General features: G+C 53.7%; 1 protein-coding gene across 3 annotated transcripts in view; it reads right to left on the reverse strand.

Annotated features, from left to right (window-relative positions):
- Positions 1–20265, reverse strand: part of ITGB2 (integrin subunit beta 2) — a 45297-nt gene extending 25032 nt beyond the window's left edge. The window contains exons 1-2 of one of the 3 annotated variants that reach the window (XM_077119155.1): positions 20068–20265; positions 13480–14037 (exon numbers count right to left, since the gene is read on the reverse strand). The gene's annotated coding sequence lies outside the window, so the exon portion shown is untranslated. Of the gene's footprint in view, positions 1–7139; positions 7222–10908; positions 10977–13479; positions 14038–20067 lie in introns of those variants that run through there. The other 2 variants (XM_077119154.1, XM_077119153.1) reach the window with 2 other exon arrangements.
- Positions 20266–20707: the final 442 nt, after the last annotated feature.

Consider the following 20707-nt stretch of genomic DNA (forward strand, 5'->3'; position numbering starts at 1 on the left):
ACCCTGCTTGGGATTCTCCCGGGCCGTGTGTGTGGCCTTGGGAGGGAGGGGCTGCACAGTCCTGGTTCTCCCCAGGCCCCTCGGCTCCCAGGGGACCCGGTAACTTACTTCTCTAGGCCCAGAACACGTGGCCGCACAAACCCAGCCCCTCGGGCTGTGTGTCCACAGTACGTCCAACAACGGGGGCTGACCAACACCCCTCACGGGTCTGGAAGCTTTTGGGGGCAATGTGGTGCCCTCTTAAAGCAATGCCCCATCCTGCATGGGGCCGGCGCTGGCAAGGGCAGCCCCTGGGCCTCTGCACCCGGCAGTGCTCCCTGCTGGCCCAGGCTGCATGCCCCCAGGTCAGAGTCCGGGTTGAGCCCGCCCCTTCCACCCCTCCAGCCCCTGGGCCCTGCTTTGCTCCCCCCAGCGGCCCCTCAGGGCTGGGTGTCACCGGGCTCCCCGCAGAGGCCCAAGGCTGGCACTGCCCTTGCCGTGATCGGAGGAGCCCCTGCCTTTGGGTGTGGCCCTGATGATACTCGGAACCAGGGGTGTGAGCCCCCATGAGGGTCAAGAGCAGCCCTCCCTCCCTGGCCCCGGTCTGTCCGACCTCGCCACCACCCCTGCAGCCCCCCACAGCCCCCACGCAGCCCCCCGCATCAGGCAGCCCCACATGGCGCCTCCCAAGCTTCGCAGCCAAGGGCTCGGGCAAGGGCCGGCCGTGACCAGCCCCGACTCCACTGTGGCCTACAGGTCCATATGGGACAGTGTGCAGCGCCCCAGGTCGAGCCCCCCCCACCTCGCTGAACTGGAAGACCCTGTCCTGCAGAGCCCTGTCCCTGGCACGAGGGCCACTCAGCCCTGGGGCAGCCCAGCCTGTCCCAGCCGCGAGGAGGGAGGGGTTCAGTTAGGACAGACCCACCCACTGACCACAGGGCCCTGACCTTGGCCACAGAAAGTGGGAGGGGGGGGCTCCTGTTACTGTGGGTATCCTCATTATAGGGTGGTGACCCCATGTGATGGGCCTCCAAGGCCCCGCACAGAGCTGGTAAGGAAGGATGCACAGACAAACGGAGAGCGGCAAGCTCCCAGGGGCTGCAGAGGGCAGAGAGTGGGTGGAGCCAGGGGTGGTGGACCCAGGGGCGGAGGCAGGGGTGGAGGCAGAGGTGGAGGCAGGGGTGGTGGAGGCAGGGGTGGAGGCAGGGGCGGAGGCAGGGGTGGGGGAGGAAGGGGTGGGGGAGGCAGGGGCGGAGGCAGGGGTGGGGGAGGCAGGGGTGGAGGCAGGGGTGGTGGAGGCAGGGGTGGAGGCAGGGGTGGGGGAGGAAGGGGCGGAGGCAGAGGTGGAGGCAGGGGTGGTGGAGGAAGGGGTGGGGGAGGCAGGGGCGGAGGCAGGGGTGGGGGAGGCAGGGGTGGAGGCAGGGGCGGAGGCAGGGGTGGGGGAGGCAGGGGCGGAGGCAGGGGTGGGGGAGGCAGGGGTGGAGGCAGGGGCGGAGGCAGGGGTGGGCGGAGGCAGGGGTGGTGGAGGAAGGGGTGGGGGAGGCAGGGGCGGAGGCAGGGGTGGTGGAGGAAGGGGTGGGGGAGGCAGGGGCGGAGGCAGGGGTGGGGGAGGCAGGGGTGGAGGCAGGGGCGGAGGCAGGGGTGGGGGAGGCAGGGGCGGAGGCAGGGGTGGAGGCAGGGGTGGTGGAGGAAGGGGTGGTGGAGGCAGGGGTGGAGGCAGGGGTGGGCGGAGGCAGGGGTGGTGGAGGCAGGGGCGGAGGCAGGGGTGGTGGAGGAAGGGGTGGGGGAGGCAGGGGCGGAGGCAGGGGTGGGGGAGGCAGGGGTGGAGGCAGGGGTGGTGGAGGCAGGGGTGGAGGCAGGGGTGGTGGAGGAAGGGGTGGTGGAGGCAGGGGCCGAGGCAGGGGTGGGCAGAGGCAAGGGTGGGTGGAGGCAGGGGCGGAGGCAGCCAGCAAGCCCCTGGCTGTGCCCGGGCAGGTGGGCCAAAGTGGACATGTCCCAGAGGCAGGGCCAGTGCTCAGAGGTCGAGGGCCGAGGCAGATCCTGGGGTCTCGGGGGGCCGTGGTTTGTCCCTCCTGAGCCTGTCCTGGGACAGCACAGGGCTGTGCTGAGCCCCGCTCCCCGGCCCACCTCCCCGGTCCCCTGACCCTACTTCCGTTTCCCCAGCGTGAAGCAGCGCTGTCACACGTGGGCCACAACGGGGGGTCAGGTCTCAGGGGCGTCGCTCATGCCTGGCACACCAGCAACGAGAGTGGGTGGCCCAAGAGCCAGCAGATGGCAGGCACCAGACCCAGGGACGCGGGCGGGAACAGGCGGGGAAGAGGGCACCCCTGAGGCCAGCGTGGGGTGGGGGCCTGGTGGGGGTGGGCGGGTGCCTGAGGGCCACTCCGCGGGTCCTCCCTGTGCCTGGGTGTGGGCGCCCACACCCACCCGCCAGCCAGGCCCGGCTCGCCGAGCTGCAGCAGGACTTCGCTGAGCAGGGGGGCCCCTCCCTGAGACAGCGCTCGAGGTGCGGAGCCTGAAGGCGAGGCCTGAGAAAGCTCCAGCTCAGCCAGCGTGGACGCTCCCAGGCTGCCCTCCCTCCCCCCGCCGGGGGCACCGCGGGACCCCCTCAGCAGGGACCCTCCCGGCACCACATGCCCACACGCTTCGTGACCCACAAAGGGCTCAGACAGTCAGCCTGAAGCATGAAGCAGCCTTACACTGAAACCAGAATATTCCCTTGAAAGTCACACGTACCCACCAAAGGGAAATGCCATCCACGTGTCAAGGACAGAAGGAAGAAGAGACCAAGCAAGCCAGCGCGGGGCACCCGAGAGTCCTGGTGGTGGGGACGGGCCTCCGGCTGGGGGTCGGTGGCGGGGGACAGTCGGAGAGGAGGGGCCGCGTTGGGAGAAACGTTTGCAGTGAGTGTCAAGCAGTCACCAACCTCTTTAGGCCCAAATCCGGAACATACAATGCAACTGTTCTTGCTTTAAATAACTACAAAAAGGAACTGGGCCGAACGCGGAGGCGGTGGGCGCCGGGCACACAGTTCTCGGAGCACGCATGTCCGAGGCTGATCGAAGGAACAAGAAACTGGGCAATCAAACAGGAACAAAAGGAGCAGAGAGGACTGCGGGAGACGTGACCACAGCTTCTCTGGACCTCCAACCCTACAGAAAAATCGTTTTCCAAGCGTCTCTGAAACCTGTACATACCCCAGTTTGATCATTAGCGGGAACATGTGGAAGCAGAAATTTTAAGGGCCACAGTATTGGCCAAAATGGGATAAAATGAGGCCATTTCTCCCCCACTCTACATACTAATTAGAAGATTTTTAATACTCTGTTAAATAACTCAGGTCAAAGGGGAAGTCAAAATGACTTTGTAGACCGCTTGGAAAAGCAGGCCATTAACACTCTCCAAAATCTGCCCTTACGACCGGAGACCTCTCCAGCCAGGGAAGAGGCGTGCAGCGTGCATGGTGTAGCCTCTGCTGTGAGCAGAAAAGAGCCAAGATAAATGTCCCAAGACGGACAATCAAGATATTAGGAAAGAAGCAATAAAGCTTTGTCAGGAAATGCAAAATATAAAGATAAGGGTGGAAGTTAATAAATCAGAAAACAAACAGACCAAAGGCTAATGCCGATAAATCCAGCAAAGCCTTTCTCCTCGGAGAAAGCAGCAGGAGAGGCCACGTGGAAGGAGGACCTGGGGGCGGGTGGACGTTTTGGAAAGGAGGACAGCAGCCGTGGCGTGAGCTGTGAGGTTGAAGGAGCACGAAGGAGCTCCGGGGACACGCGAGCCCCTGGCAGCACCCTGGACACAGACCAGGAGCAGCTGGCCCAAGCTCTAGAGGGTGCTGGAAGCTGCACTACACATTTCCAGAGAAAGGAAGGCATGCTCGCTGAGAAGGGCCATTTCTTCACATCACAGGCTGTGCAACGTCAGGGGTGGCACAGCTCGTTTTAGGAAATAAAATAACACAAGCACCAGAAGGACATGTGTCTCAGAGCAAGAAGGCCTTAGGCTAAGCACGAAGGCAAAGGGTGTGCAGAGCTGGAGCTCTGCAGCTCTGAAGGTCAGCTTCGCTGCATACAACTGTTAAGGAAACGGGAAGAGAGAGCTGCTTCAATGAGAGAGAAAAGCCTTAGTTAGACACTGCTACTCACCATGGGTGCCAATCCTCAACCAAACCCATTCCAGCCAATCCTAAAGGACACCTAAGGCTCTATCTGAGATTCCACAGGGGTTCCAGGCACTGAGGTAACTCTCCAGAAACCTACAACCTCCAGGTGGGTCCCTGGTCCAGATAAGTCCTGAAACCTAGCCCAGCCTCTCCAGAACATCAGATGGTTCCATCCCTTATCCCATATTATCGACAGCCCCTTCCCACATGAAAAAGTTCGAAAGGGCAGAGCCCAAACACCCCTAATAAGGGGAAAGAAGTAAAAACCTAAAACTGTGGAATGGTAGCCCATACCAAACTCTGAAATCCCTTCTACAACTAATTGTAGTGCTGTGCTTTGAAATGTCTTGCTTTTTTGTATAGTACTATATTTCATGCTGGGGGCCCTTCCTTTCCTGTGTGGCCCCAACACCTCCACCTCCAGGGCAGGGAGCTCTGAACTGTACATCGAATCACAGCGTCTGCTGGAATTTAAGCAACTGGACAACTCATGCCTCCCACTTCCTGGATGGGGAAGTTGAGGCACTGGCGGGCATCCTGGGGATTTCAGGAGAGCCCCCCATCCCCAGGTGGGGGTGCAGTCTCCTCTGCAGACGTCGTGCTGGCCCTCCACTCCTCGGGGTTTGCCCAGGCCGTGGCTGACTCTCACCTGGCTTGCACTGGGGGCATTGCATTCGTGCTCAGCCCTCTGCCCGGACAGCTGCCACCCCCGCAGCGAGGGGTCCCCCAGCCCACGCCCCGAAGGCCCCGCTCCACCCAACAGGCCACTCATGGGGCAAAGGCGCCGGCCAGTAGCCCCCGTGGCCGGGCCTTGCCCACAGGCGCTCAGCCACTGGCTCCTCTCTGTTCACAGGCTGGAGACAGAGGGGCCCACACTGAGCTCAGACCAGCTGGACAGTGGAAGTTGCCTGCCCGGCTGGGGGGCCCACACAGGGCAGGGCACAGCTGCCTGGGGCCTGACATCCACAGGGCCAAGGCCACTGCATGAGGTGTCCGTCCTTGAACCCACTCGAGACCCAGGACATGGCTGACCTTGGCCTTGGGGTGACCCTGGCCTCAGGACCACCCAGGGCAGCGGCTCATGCACGCTGCAGCTGCTGCAGGCCAGGGCGGGCTAAGGCTCAGCAGTGAGCAGACGGAAGGGTGGGGGTGGGGCGTGAAAACTGAAGGGATGTGAATGGGAGGTGCATGGGTGCTGGGTGCGGGCGCCTCCTAGAAGCTTCCGGAATGCCTGAGGCCACCCAGTGCAGCCCCATCAGGGGCAGGTGGGGGCACCCTCCGACCTCCTCCCTTCTCCCACCCCACATGCACACATGCAGGCACACTCCCACATACATCATACACACACGTACATCACACATACACCACCACTCATGTGTGCACACACTGCACACACATTCACTACACACTCAGCTATACACGCATGCACTCACACACTCGCATCACACATATGTGCACACACATGTACACCACACTCACGTGCACACACTGCACATATATACACCACACACTCAAAGTTATACATGTATTCACACACTCAATGCCTAGCATACTCATATGTGCACACTCACAGGCAATCACACTGCAATTCCCACGTACACCACACACCCACACATGTGCACACACCACACTCATGTACATCACGCACTCAGACAGCTCCAGGCATATGCTCCCCAAGTTATCACCCGTCCCCTCTTCCCCCATCACAGTGGTCCGCATTCACCTGCCAATTGCTCCCCAGGTGCCAGAGGAAGGGGAGCCCCGGGCTGAGGACAGCAGAGAGACCCCCAACCCCCGCCTCCCAGTCTGGGGAGGGGCAGAGAAGGTGTGTCAGGCGTGCTGGCCCCGAGGGCACAGGGTCTGGGGGTCCCACTGGGAGCCAGAGTCCCTAGGACTGGCCTCACCTGTCCTCTTCTCAGTGAGACCCGTGGTTCCAACCCTCCAGAGCAGAGAGAGGCCATGGACCCCCCACAGGGAAGTGTGCTGCACGCACCACACTGCACACACACAGTACACACACACACAGCGAGGTGGCGGACCCCCATGGGGAAGTGTGCTGCACGCACCACACTGCATGCATGCACAACCACACACACTCACATTCACTCAGAGACAGACACCACACATGCACACACTCACAGAGACACATAACACATGCCACAGTCACATATAGAGACACACCACACACATGCATGCACACTCAAACACAGAGACACATCACACATATGCACACACAATCACACACCACACCACACACAGACATGCATACTATACCATTCACACACTCGCATGCCTCACCACATTCACACACAGTCTCACACACACTCGCATATAGAGACACACCATGCACATGCACACACACTCATAGAGATGCACATGCACACACAGTCTCACACACACTCAGATGCACAGAGGCATGTACACTCACACTACAACTACATATCATACCACACCACACAGAAACACACACAAACTCACACGTACTGCACAACGCACACACAATCCCACACTATGACCACTTACATACAACAGTCTCACACACACAGACACACACACACCACTACCACTACCCCACACCCCACCACATGCACACTGTCGTGCACACACCACGTTGCCTAGGATTTCGGGGTCCACCTGTGTGCCCCAGGTAGCAGCCCCGGCAGCCTTGGGGGACCCTCCCAACAGCTGCCTTCAGCCTCAGGAGAGACACGGGGGGCCTCGGGGCCTGACCACGGCCGACCCCGCACTGGGCGCTGCAGGGGCCAAGCCCCGGGCCAAGCAGTGAGCTCCCCCCACTGCATCCCTGGGGGTCCCCCGCGCTTGGGTCTGCAGGAGACACCGGGGCTCACGGGGCGCGAAGGGAAGCAGCGGCCCCGGGCCTCCCCCTGGCTCCCGGGCCCCCACCCCGACACCCCGCAGGGCTGGGCCGCTGGGACGGTTCCCTTGCGAGGAAGTACAGGGCCGCAGGGGCAGAGGGGCGCCACGTACCCACCTGCTATCTGGAGACCTGGCCGCAGCGCCCTCTGTGCCTCCCTGTGCGTGCCGCGGGTGCCCTGAGGCGGTCTGGTCCTGACCTGGGGAGCCCGGGAGGAAGTGGGGCTGCGCGGCGCTGCCGGCCCCGCCCGCGCCCCTCCGCGCCCTCCGCGCCCTCCGCGCCCTCCGCGCCCTCCGCGCCCCGACTGCGACGTCAGAGGCACAGCCACGCGCAACAGAGTCACTCTCGTTCCTGCGGGCGGCCCAGGACAGGGGTCTGCGGTGAGGGGGTGGGGGGCGGGGCAGCTGCGGCCTGGGGGTGGCCCCCGCCTGCGGGCTGCGCCTCTCAGAAGAGGAAGGAGGGGACGGAGGCCTTGGAAAGACGGAAGGGATGCACAAGCTAAAGGGCAGACGTGGGAAGAACGTGGAACCCAGGACCCGGCCGTGGGTAGGCACAGGGCCAGGGGCTACCACATCCACCTGGGCAGGAGGGACCCGCCAGTGCCGGCCTGGAGCCGGGCGGGAGCCAGATTTCAGCCCTGCTGCCCCGGGGGCGAATAAGAAGGTTCGATGGCGCATAATGTGGAAAGCACCTAGAAAATGCCACAGGCTTTAAGACAGATCCAGCCACCCGGACAGGAGACAGCAGGACCGCACCTCTGAAGAAACAGTAAGCAGACATTGTGCAGGAAAAGCAGGGGACGGAGGAACGGGTGGCGTGGCACCCCAGGGCGTTCCACGAAAAATCTAGCTGGGGAGAACGCGGCAGGAAGCACGCCCAGGTGTAAAGGAGATAATGGAGGGAACCTCCGACGAAGTTTTAAAGGACGGAGCAGCCAAGGACCACGTAGGGACCTTATTTGAATTCTGAATCAGAGAGACAGGAAAAAAATAAATAAAAACAAGATGATGGAGAAGACGTGAACCTGGTGTTTGACGTTATTAAATAATTTATGGGGGTGTGACAGTGGTGTGGAGAGTAGGTTCGAGGGCCCCCAGCTTCTGAATGTCCGCACTGGGGTACTTACATCTAGGACAACTGGGATTTGCCTCCAAGGAACTGACGTTGAGGTGGGGGTGGGGAGAGGGGATAAGGGTATACGAAAACTAAAATTGGCCATGAATTGATAATTTTTTGAAATAATTTTTTTTGTCATGCTGGAATATACGTAAAAATCATTTTTACCATTTTCAGTGGACAGTTGTTTGTGTGAGCACATCGGTGGTACTGTGCAACTTTCACCGCTGTCAATTTCCAAACTCTCTTCATCATCCGAAAGCGAAGACCACTGTCCTGCACCCGCGCCTGGCCGCCGCTGCCCCACCATCTGACCCTGCAGACTCACTTATGCTAAGTGTTTCAGAGGAATCAAAGAAGATGTGCCCTTTTGTGGCTCATCTCAGTCAGCACGAGGTCGTCCCGTCTCACCCATGCTGGGCACCGAACCTGCGCTTCTCTCATGGCTGAGCCACGCTGCGCGTGTGGGCGGACCGCGCGCTGCGGAGCCGTGCTTGGGCGGAGGGACCCGGGGGCTCCCACCTTTCGGTTATCGTCGCTTATCCTGCAGCGATGCTGCTGTGCAAAGCACTTGCTCAAATCCCTGCTTTCAGCTCCGAGGAGTGGACTGCCGGGTCACGTGTGTAATTTCTGAGGAGCTGCCGCCCTGCTTTCCACAGTGGTTGCACCATTTTCCATTCGCACCCACAACGTCCGAGGGCCCCTGTTTCTCCACATCCCGCCAACATTGTTATTTTCAGTTCTTTTGAGTGTGTTTTTTATAGCCATCCTGGTGGGTGTGACGTGGTGTTTCACTGTAGTTTTAATCTGCATTTTTCTAATGGTTGAGGACGCTAAGTATCATTTCATATACTCAGCTTTTTAAATATCTCCTTTGGAGAAATGTCTATCCACATCATTGGCCCATTTCTTAAATTGTGTTGTCTTGTTTTTGAGTTTCAGGAATGCTGTATATATTCTGGATATTAAACCCTTATTAGGTATATGGTTTCAAAAAATATTTTTTCTTTTTCTGGAAATTGTCTTTTCACTTTCTTGATAATGTTCTTTGATGCACAAGTTTTTAATTTTGATGAAGTCAGTCCAATTTAATCTCTTTTCTTTTGTTGCTTGCACTTTTGGTGTAAAATCTAAAAATCCATTGCCTACTACAGGTCCTAAAGATATTTCCCTACGTTTTTATGCAAAGGTTTTATGGTATCTGCTCTTATATTTAGGCCATTGATCCATTTTGAATTAAATTTGTGTCTGCCAAGAGGTAGGTCCATGCGCCGGTTTGAATCTGTGGTGGACCCCAGAAAAGCCATGCCCTTTGACCCTCATTCAATATTGCTGGGTGGGAGCATTTTGATTGTTTCCATGGAGATGTGACCCACCCAATTGTGGGTGGTAACTTTTGATTAGATGATTTCCATGAAGGTGTGTCTCCACCCACTGAAGGTAGAGTTGCTTACTGGAATCCTTTAAAATAGGAAACATTTTGGAGAGAGTCCCTTTTTGGTAGAGCCACGTGAAAGCCAGCAGACGCTGCCACGTTCACCATGTGCCCTTCCAGCTGAGAGAGAAACGTTGAACATCATTGGCCTTCTTGAACCAAAGTATCTTTCCCTGGATGCCTTAGATTGGACATTTCTATATAGACTTGTTTTGATTGGGACATTTTCTCGGCCTTAGAACTGTAACCTAGCAGCTTGTTAAATTCCCCCTTTAAAAAGCCATTCCATTTCTGGTATATTGCATTCCGGCAGCTAGCAAGCTAGAAACTGTCCGTCTTCATTCTTTGGCCTGTGGGTTGTCCCAGCACCGTTTGGTGATGAGACTGTTCTTTCCCCACTGAGTGGACTTGACGCTCTGGTCGAAAATCACCTGGCCACAAGCATCTGGACTGATCTCTGGGTGCTCTTCTATGGGTCTGTGCGTCCACTCTCACGCCCACGCCACACCGTGTTACTTACTGTACTGTGCAAGTTTCCGGTCGCAGGCGTGAGTCCTCCGTCTTCGTTCTTCTCTTTTGAGATCACTTTGGCTATTCAGTCCCCTTGAAATTCTATAAGAATTTGAGGATACGATTTTCCATTTCAGCAAAAAGGCTGCTGGACTTTTTGATAGGGATCATCGCATGTGTGGATGGCTTTGGGCAATATTGACATTGTCACAGTATTCAGTCTTCTGTCCATGAACGCAGGACGTCTTTCCATTTTCTTAGGTCTGTAATTTCTTTCAGCAGTATTTCATAATTTTCAGTGTACAAGTCTCTCACCTCCTTGGTTAAATTTATCCCTAGGCATTTTCTTCTTTTAGAGGCTTAGTTGATCATTTTTGAAACTGGTGTTGGAGACATGGGGTTCACTAAACTATTCTCTCTACTTGTGTGTGTGTGACAGTTCTGTAGTAAATATCTTAAAAATCTGTTACAGGAAGTGTAAAAAAGTGTTCTTTATCAGATAAACAGTTAAAAGAGAAAAACAACAAAGGCTGAACATAGAGAAATGGAAAATAAACATCACATACTAGAAAATACCAACACATATGATAGTTTAGAAACAATATCACATAATTCAAGGCAAAAAGCACTGAAAGGGCAAAGAAAGATACAACTAATGCAAGTTGCATACACAAAGAACGTTTTAGCCGTCACAAATCTTCATGCACTGAACACAATGCTGCAAAACATATAAAACAAAACTGACAAATATGTAAGAGAAGTGACAAAGCCACAAGCATAGTGTCATGGTTAGGGACAGGTGTCAACTTGGCCAAGTTGTGGTACCTGTTCATCTGATTGGGCAAGCGCTGGCCTGTCTGTTGCAATGAGGACATTTCATAGGAGTAGGTCATGATCATGTCAGCTGCATCCACAACTGATTCCATTTGTAATCAGCCAAAGGGGAGTGTCTTCTGCAATTTAGTGATGCTAAATCCAATCATGGGAAGCCTTTTAAGGAGGACTCAGAGGAGACAGGTCCCATTCCTGCTTTGGCTGGTGAGCCTCTCCTGTGGAGTTCATCCAGGCCATCCATCAGAGTCATCGGCTTCGCAGCCTGCCCTGTGGATTTTGGACTCTGCATTCCTACGGTCACGTGAGACACTTTCATAAATTTTATATTTGCAAGTGTTCCCTGTTGATTCTGTTTCTCTAGAGAACCCTAACTAATACATCTTGGTACCGGGAGTGGGGTGCTACTGCTGCAGTTTGCAAATACCAAACATGTTGGAATGGCTTTTTAATTGGATAAGGGGAAGATTCTGGAGGAGTTGTGAGAAGCTTGATAGAGAAGGCCTAGGATGCTTTGAAGAGACTGTTGGGAGAAATGTGGACTCTAAAGTTACCTCTGATGAGGCCCTAGACAGAAATGAGGCACGTGTTATTGTAGACTGGAAGGAAAGTGAGCCTTGTTTTAAAATGGCAGATAATCTGGCAAAATTGACTCGTGGCTTTGGCTGGAAGGCAGATTGTAAAAGCCATGAACTTGTATATTTAGCAGAAGAGATCTCCAAATTAAGTGTTGAAAGTGCAGCCTGGTTTCTCCTCACAGCTTATAGTGAAATGCGAAAGGAAAGAGATAAGCCAAGAACTGAACTCTTGAGTAAAAAGAAACTAGAAATTGAGGTCCTGGAAAATTCTGGGCCTACAGAAAGGGAGACTCAGAGAGAGCAGAGAATGCTGCAGCACCACGATGCAGAGTCCACGAGCCAGCAACCTTTGGAGATGAAGAAGGAAAGTGCCTCCCGGGGAGCTTCATGAAATAGAAAGCCAGGAGAGAAAGCTAGCAGATGATGCTGTATTTGCCATGTGCCTTTCCAGCTGAGAGAGGAGCCCTGACGGTGTTCACCATGGGCCTTTCCAGATGAGAGAGAAACCCTGAACTTCATCGGCCTTCTTGAACCAAGGCATCTTTCCCTGGATGCCTTTGATTGGACATTACTATAGACTTGTTGTAATGGGGACATTTTCTTGGCCTTAGATCTGTAAACTAGCAACTCATGAAATTTCCCCTTTTAAAAGCCATTCCATTTCTGGTGTATTGCATTCTGGCAGCTAGCAAACTAGAACACATAGCATGCCTCTTTAATTCGTCTCTCTCAAAAGTGGACAGAGCAAATAGAAATACAAATTAGACATATGGCAAATTTGCAGAAAATAATCCTGGCTCTCTAACTTGTTCCCAACACTGTTGAAACACATGGGGCCATAAAAAATTGGACCCTATCTTAGGCCTGAAAGAAGATCTCGACAAGTTCCCCAGCATGAAGAGCATCACCGACACAGCGTAAACATAAAATGAGATACTTTTTGGAAATGGGTGGTGACAGTAACACATCATGACTTCAACTAACACCAACGCATCCCATACTAGAAAGTGGGTGCGGTGGGAAATTTCATGTTGTATATGTATCCCCACAATAAAAACAGTTTTAAAAATTAGATACTGACAAAAAATTAACTTTAAAGAAGCAAACCTGGAAGCCTGGAAAACTGGAAACAGATATGACCTAGAATGAATAAATACACTGTGGCGCATTCACACAGAGGAACAATAAGTAGCTATTAAATTGTTGGCCTGGGGCTATGTCTATCCACACTCCACCTTTCAGGAGCAGAACACTGGGCTTTTCTAAAAGACAAGTTGCAGAAAGATACATGGTATCATATCATGCCATGGACAGGCGCAGGAGCTCAAACTCACACAGATTTTAAGAACCTGCCTTAGGGAAAGTGGTACCTCTGAAGGTGGAGAGGACGGCGGCCCTGGGGAATACATGCCAGGGCTTCGATTTTATATCATCATGTTTCACTTGTTAAAAAATAAAGAAAAAGAGTCTGAGCAAAGCAAGTCAAGATGCTAAGATTTTATGAAATTGGAGGTATGTGAGTGTTGGCCTGCTGCTCTCACACTTTTCCACCTTCCTAAAATATTTTATTGATTAAAAAGGAGCTGGGAGGGGTGGCCGCAATCACACACGTGGGAGCTTTGGGGTAGTGGTAATTTTCTAAAGTTAGACTGCGGTGACAATTGTGCAACTCTGTAAGTTTCCTCAACTTCGCCGTTTGTACACCCAACATGACTGAATTTTGGTAGGTGACTTCTACCTCAGTGAAGCTGCTAACCAAGGAAACAGGATTTAAAATATTTGCAAAAACAAAAGCCCCAGTATCTTCTGGTCCCAGGTAAGGTGGTGCAAGCTCAGGCCACTCTTTGTCTCTACCACTGACCACAACTAAAACGTCCACACAGGGGAAAGAAAAGCCGCGTCTCAGAGGGCTCTGCAGGTAAACGGAGGCAGGAAATCGGAACTTGAGGCAAGACTGCTGTTGCCGGCAGGGTCCCGGTTTTCTTACCTCTCATCTCTCAGCTTAGACTCAAAGCAGCTGAACCCCAATGTTCAAGGGACGGTCTGGCCAAGAGGAGCCTCCTTTTCTGGTCAGAGGACCACGAAACTTGGGGCGGGGGCCGTGAAGGATGGGGATGTGGGGAAGTTCCCCGCTTCTTCTTTTCCCTGGTCTGCCCCAGAGGCAAACCTCTGCCCTGAAGCTGCACTTCCGAGGTGGTGGCGGCGGAAGTGGTAGCAGTAGTTGCTTTGACCGAGGTTGGACCCAGCGGCAGGAAGCATTGGCGATGCAGGGAGCCAAAACCCCTGCTTTGGAGCCCAAGGACCAGGGAAGGGGCCCCTGGGAGAAGTCCACGAGAGCGGGGTAGATGGAGAAAGGCTCACTTAAAGCTGTGTGTGAGGTTGCAGGTTCAGCGCTGGGCAGAGCCTGGGCGTGGCAGCCTCTCAAAGGCTCTGGGCATCGAACAGACCACTGCTGAGGCCACTGGCTGGCCCTGGGGCCGTGGCGGGAGGGGGGCCAAATAGCACCGCAGAGGCTTTGGAAACTGAGTGCACACCGGGAACACACCTGCAGGAGACAGGGCTGTGTGTGTGGCCCGAACGTATTCACACAGATTGCCAGCAAAACCAAAAACATCAGTATTTTCCAGGGGTATCTTATTAGGGCCCAGAGTCTAACTAAAACAATCCAAAATGTCCAGGATACAATCCAAAATTACTCAAACAACAATGAACTTACGAGGAAAAGGATAAGTAATAGTGGCAACGATGAGATGATATAAACATTGAAATTATTGCGCAGGGTCTCTAAAGCAGTTATAACCATGTTCCATTAGGTGCAGCCAAATATTCTAGAAACAAATGCTAAAGTAAAAATTTCCAGCAGGGAAATAGAAGCTATAAAAAAAAAGAACCAAACAGAAATTTAAAAAATTTTTAAATACAAAAACAGAAATACATAAATCATTGAATGAGCTCAAAAGAAGAATTCTCATGACTGGGGAAAAAGTCGATGTGCTTGAGGGTCATCGTTAATTATCCAGTATGAACAACAGAGTGTAAAAAGACTGGCAAGATAAAACAAAAGAACACAGCTTTAAGGATCTGTGGAACAGTGTGGAAAGGTATAACGTTTGTGTCATTGGAATCTCAGAAGGAGAGGAGTAAACCATTGGCACAGAAAGCTTTTGAAGAAATAATGGCTGAAAATTTCCATATTTGGTGAAAAATATGTTTATAAGTTCTCTCAGCTCAGAGCATCTCACACAATATAAACTCTTAGAAAACCAAGCCTACACTCATCACACTCTAACTGCTGAAAACCAAAAATAAAGAAAAATTTTGAAAGTAGTCAGAAAAATCGATACATTATATAGAGAGGAACAAACATTTGCATGACTGCGAATTTCTTATCAGAAACCATGGCGGTTTAAAGGCAATGGAGCAACATTTTTAAAGTGGTCAAAGAAAAGAACTGTCAAGTCAGAATTCTCTATCAAGCCAAAATATTCCTAACTACTGAAGGGAAAATGAAGACATTCTCGGATGAAGGAAAACTAAGAAAATGAGTCACGAGCAGACATGATTTAAAAGAAATCCAAGCAAGTGGGTGATGACCCAGAGGGAGACTAGAAAACAAGAATGAAAGAAGGGCAACAAAATTGTAAACACGAGAGAAAAGGTAACAGTTACTTTTCTTCTCTGAAGTCCTTTAAAATATGTTGAGAGAAAATGTATAACACTGGGTGTGGGGCTTTTGAGGTAAGTAGACGCATGTGTCTATCTACCACAATACAGAGCGAGGATGGTAAGGGAAAATGTATCATTGTAAAGTTTCTCCACGTTTCACTTGAAGTGATAAAATATCAGCTTTAAGTCGACGCACTCCACCCCATAACTGCTGCAGTCTAGTATGCTTAAGTCTAGTATGCATATTGTTATTCCTAGAGTGACAACTGAAAAACCTGTTCAAAGAGCTATAGTCAAAAGCAAACTGATCAATTAAATGCAATACTTAGAAAATTCAAATAATCTATAACAGCAAGATAGGGAAAGAGAGGAATGAAAAATCACAAAGGACAAAGGGAAAATGAAAAATTAAATGATGAACCTAAACGCAACTAATTAAATGATTATATTAAGTATAAGTGATCTAAAAACACAACCGTAAGACAGAGATTGTCAAGTGGGATTTTTTTAAAGATCCAATTATATGCTGTCTACAGGAAGCTCACTTTGAATATGCCAGCATTAGGTAGATTAAAAATAAAAGGATAGGAAAAGGTACAGCATGCCAACATTTATCAAAGAGAAATCAGAATGACTATTAATATCAGGTAAAGTAGACTTAACAACAAGGAAATTACCAAGTATGAAGAGGGACATTACTTAATGATGAAAGGGTCAATTCAATAAGAACATAAAACAATCCTAAACGTGTATCTGTCTAACAACGAGCCTTCAAATACATGAAACAAAAGTTGAAAGAACTGAAAGAAGAATTAGACAAGTCCTTAATAATGGCTGGTGCTTTCAGCCCTTTCTCTCTCAATTAAAAAAAAAAACAAACAGAAAATTAGCAAGTATCTAGAAGACCCAAACAACAGGCTCTGAAAATACTTCTCACGCACTCCACCCCATAACTGCTGCAGCAGCATACACCTTCTGCTCGAGTGCTCATGAGAGTCAGCGAGAGAGACTCTGTGCTGGGGCATGAAACAAACCTTAACAAATTTATAAGGACTGGAGTCCTACAGAACATTTTCTCATGTCATAATGGAATTAAACCAGAAAATGAAGAACAGAAAAATATTGGGAAAATCTCCCCCAAAGCAGCACACTTCTAAATTACCTGGGAGTCAAACAGAAGCCTCAAGGATATCAGGAAATATTAGGGATGGAATGAAAATGAAAATATCATGCATTAAATTTTGTGGGTGAAGATAAAGCAGTGCCTAGAGGACAATTCACAGCATTAAGTGCAAAAATGAGAAACACAGCAACAGGACTGACAACCGTGTTTTGCCAGGTGAAAGAAGCCCTTGGGAAGGCAAAGTGGTGAAGCACAGGCACGCTTAGTGGGCGCTGGGGAGGGGTGTCTCATTCCAACCTTCCTATGGGCAGCATGGAGGAAGATGAGGGTCTGGCTGCAAGGAAACCGTGCAGGGCAGCTTGGCATCAGCTTTTTCAGAGAATAACGTACACACGATTCAACTTGGCAGGACCATTTCCTGAGCTCTTCCATGTTTCCTCTGCCCCGAGGAAAAAAATGCTCATGGATCTTTATTTGGATGTTATTTGTATAAAATATAACTTAAAATTGACAGGGAAGCCACTAAATAAGCCATGGTGTGCCCATTCCATGGAGCAGAGCTGTGGAAAGGAATGAGGTGGGCAGGGGACTGGCGGGAGATCTGGAGAAACCAAGTGGAAAGGGTCACAGGACAGGGGGCGCATCATCCCAGCAGTCACGCTGTGAGGAAATGGAAATAGTGTCAAGCACATCTTGTACGCGCGTGTGTAGGGCTCTAGAGGTGGAGGGAACAACGTGGAGCCATGGGCCAAAGGACGACAGAGAGAACCGTGGGGGCCGAGGATTTTGTGGATGCGGGAAGACCGGTGAGGAGCCCCCCCTTACGTGTCCGCGCGAACCTTTTGGACAGCGGATTCTCCACGCCTTTCTTCCCAGTTTAAACAAGAGCGCCTTCTGGCAGCGGGAGATGGAGGCGAGGGCCACGAGCTCGCTGAAGAGGCTCAGATGGCCGCGGGGGACAGGCCCCAGGGCGGCTGCGGCTCCGCAGACGAGGACGCAGGGTGCTGGGCCCACTGCTCCGGTGGGGGGCCGGTGCTGGGCCCAGGTGGGGCGAGCACGCAGCCCCGCAGAGCCGGGGCCCCCCGGAATGGGGACGTCTGCGGGGTCGGCACCGCGTGGTGGGTGCTGACTTGCTCCCACAGCCCCGAGCCGGTCCCCGGGCTCTGCAGCCAGGAGCACGGGAGCCTCTGGCTGTTTTTAGCCAAACACCCTGCCGGAGGGCGAAGCAGCGTGCTGGGAGTCATCTTTGCCACAAATCAGCCAGGGAACTCCGTCTGGGTCACTTTCGCCTCCACCTTCCAGAAAGTTCCGTATACCTCATCAGACACTCAGGGAGGACTTTCCCTGTGCTGGGGCCCTGTGCGGGTCCAGTGTAGGGGGCAAAGCTGCCGTGGGAACGGCAGGAGGAGAGGGAGCCCCCAAAGGGCCGTCCAGGCAGGGGGGCGCCGGGCAGCCAGGAGGGGAGAGGGTGAGGGGCTGGGGGCCTCCCACGGGCCGGCTGCCCTGAGCTCCGGTCTGTGCACCCCCCACTGCACTGCCCAGCCCCAGACACAGCCCTGGGACACACAGAACCGAACCGGTACAGAGGCTTCTGGAAGTGTCCACCAAGGAGAGGGCACTGGACATAACCACATACAAATGCAGACATCCTTACCATGTGATCATGACCGTATGATCATTCCATTCTTGATACATAATCAATAACTCAACATCATCGCATAGTTGTGTATTCATCATCATGATCATTTCTTAGAACATTTGCATCAATTCAGAAAAAGAAATATAAAGAAAACAAAAAAATTCATACATACCATACCCCTTACCCCTCCCCTTCATTGATCACTAGCATTTCAATCTACTAAATTTATTTTAATATTTGTTCCCCCTATTATTTATTTATTTTTAATCCATATGTTTTACTCATCTGTCCATAAGGTAAATATGGTTTTCACAGTCACACAGTCACATCGCAAAAGCTATATCATTATACAGTCATCTTCAAGAAACATGGCTGCTGGAACACAGCTCTACATTTTCATGAAGTTCCCTCCAGCCTCTCCATTACACCTTATCTAAAAAGGTGATATCTACTTAATGCATAAGAATAACCTCCAGGATAACCTCTTGACTCTGTTTGGAATCTCTCAGCCATTGACACTTAATCTGACTCATTTCCCTCTTCCCCCTTTTGGTCCAGAAGGTTTTCTCAATCCCTTGGTGCTGAGTCCCAGCCCATCCTAGAATTTCTGTCCCACGCTGGCAGGAAGGTCCACACCTCTGGGAGCGTGGCCTATGCTCAGCCGAGCCGGCCCCTCCTGCGCCCCCTGCCCGCTCCCGGCGCCCGCGCCTCTGCCAACTTCCTCCCTCCCATCCAGCCCTTGTCTTTTCTGGGCCCTTCCCCGCCCCCGCTGTCCAACATTTCTTCCCACCAGTAACTTCCCGTTGCAATGTCAACTGGGCTGTGGCCCCACGGTAGGGGTGGGGGGCGGGCACAGCACCCAGAGATGCGTGGGGCGCAGGGGCAGGTGAGCGTGGCAGGAAACGGCAGCGCTGGATGCGGGGTGCTGGCTCCGAGGGCTTCTTTCTCATCGGAACCCCCCGCCCTGGAAGACCGGGCCGCACCTCTGCTCGCCCTGATCACCCAGCCAGGGCACCGCGGAGGCCCCAGAGGGCGACTCCTGTCCCTGGGCAGGCGGGGTGGGGGCTGGCTCGGGCGAGAAGGCGGCCGGGGTGCGAGAGGCTGGGGCTGCCCCCACCCCCGTGCTGTCCCGAGGCTGGCTGGTGCCTCACCCCCACCCCCTGCACGGCCCCCCCAACCCACAGAGAGCTCCTTCCTCCTTCAGCCTTCCCCTTTGCAGCCGGTGCCTCCCGGGGTCGGGGGGGTGGCGAGCGGTGGCCCCGAGAGGGGGTAGCAGGAGGGGGCGGCGGGGGGGGAGGGCCAGCGGGGCCCAGGGCCCTCTTGCTCCCCAACCCTCGTCAGAACCCACGACGAGGGGGCGCGTCTGACGTGGCAGGAAGGAAAGAGGCGACTTTTTGTAAATTCAGAGGAAATTAAGCAAGTAAAAACATTGAGCAATTGTGGACTCCAGGGGAAGGGGGACAACAAAGAGTCATCAAGGAGGAAAACGTGATGGTCCTGTGTCCACTCGGCTCAGTAGGGGACACTTACGTGGTTAGACTAACTAAAGCAGTGAACGTGGATTACAAACAAAACCGACACAAATCCATGAAAGGGGGGGCGGGATGGGGTGCACAGTGAACGCCCTCATCCACTCACGCGGGGGCAGCCCAGGCATTCCTGCCCTTCAGCTCCCCTCCTCGGGCACCACAGAGGCTGGGCTGGCTTTGGGGGGCCCCTGCAGGAGGTGGGGAGCCTCACCCAGGCCCACCCCATTAGACTTGGGGTCCCCACCTGCCCTTGGAGCATACAGCGCCTCTTCTGCCTGACGCTTATCAAAACTGCAATTTCCTGCTCAATTTCTGCTTTGAACCCATCCTCAAACCGAGTCCCCCAGGGCTGGCTTCGGGGAAGCTTGGCCATTGAAAGTCTGGCTGCCTTGTCAAAGCGTGTGCTTCCACCACAGAGCCCTGTGACTCAGTTTCCACGGGTGCTTTCTCACAATGCCTCTGCCTGGGGTCAGCCCGGGCGGCATGGAGGAGGAGGCTGGGGCTGGGCCCCGCCCGCCGGGCCCACACCGCGTGAGGACGGGGCACGCATGGGACCCCCGCGCGGGAAAATCACAGCCATCCGCCGTGCTCTGAGAGTGGGACTGCCCCTTGACTTACGTTTCTTCCCTCTGAAGTTTCTGCTGCTATTTTCCAGCTCCTGAAACTGGGGGATTAATTTAATCTTTGCGCCAGTTTCTTGGCCCGCAATGAGCGGGAATGAAGGAGCGCCCTGCTCACTTTACAGCACCGAGGTGCCAGGGAGGCGCTGGGCTTCTCGGCCCTGGAGGGGATGGAGGAAGAAGGAAGCAGGGGAGGGGCGGGGCTCCGAGGCCTCCCCGCCCCAGGGGAAGGCGGGTTCCTGTGGGCGGAGGTTTGGGGGGACAGGTAAAGCACGTGGGCAGACCCTCGCATCAGCCCCCCACACCTTCGGCCTCCTCACCTCCCTCCAGGGGACCCGCCTCAGTGGAACCCAGCTCCCTGCCACGTCCCTGGGCGCACCTGGGGGTCCCACCGCAGGACTGACAGGCATGTCCCACCCGGGGGGTCGGCCCTGTCCCTAACTGCCGGGGAGCTGACCCCTGGCTCATGTCCAGGGAACTGTGTGGAGGTGCGCAGGCCTGGGGGGTACCCTCTCGGGGTCTTGGTCTCCTCTCCACCATGTGAGGAGGGGGTCACGGCGGCTGTGTGTCCCAAGGGTTGAAGGGGAGAAGGGGGCAGAGGACAGTCCCCTCCAGGTTGGCTCGGGGCCGGGTGGGTG

The sequence above is a fragment of the Tamandua tetradactyla genome, chromosome 10, assembly GCF_023851605.1.
Source record: "Tamandua tetradactyla isolate mTamTet1 chromosome 10, mTamTet1.pri, whole genome shotgun sequence".
Lineage (NCBI taxonomy): Eukaryota > Metazoa > Chordata > Mammalia > Pilosa > Myrmecophagidae > Tamandua > Tamandua tetradactyla.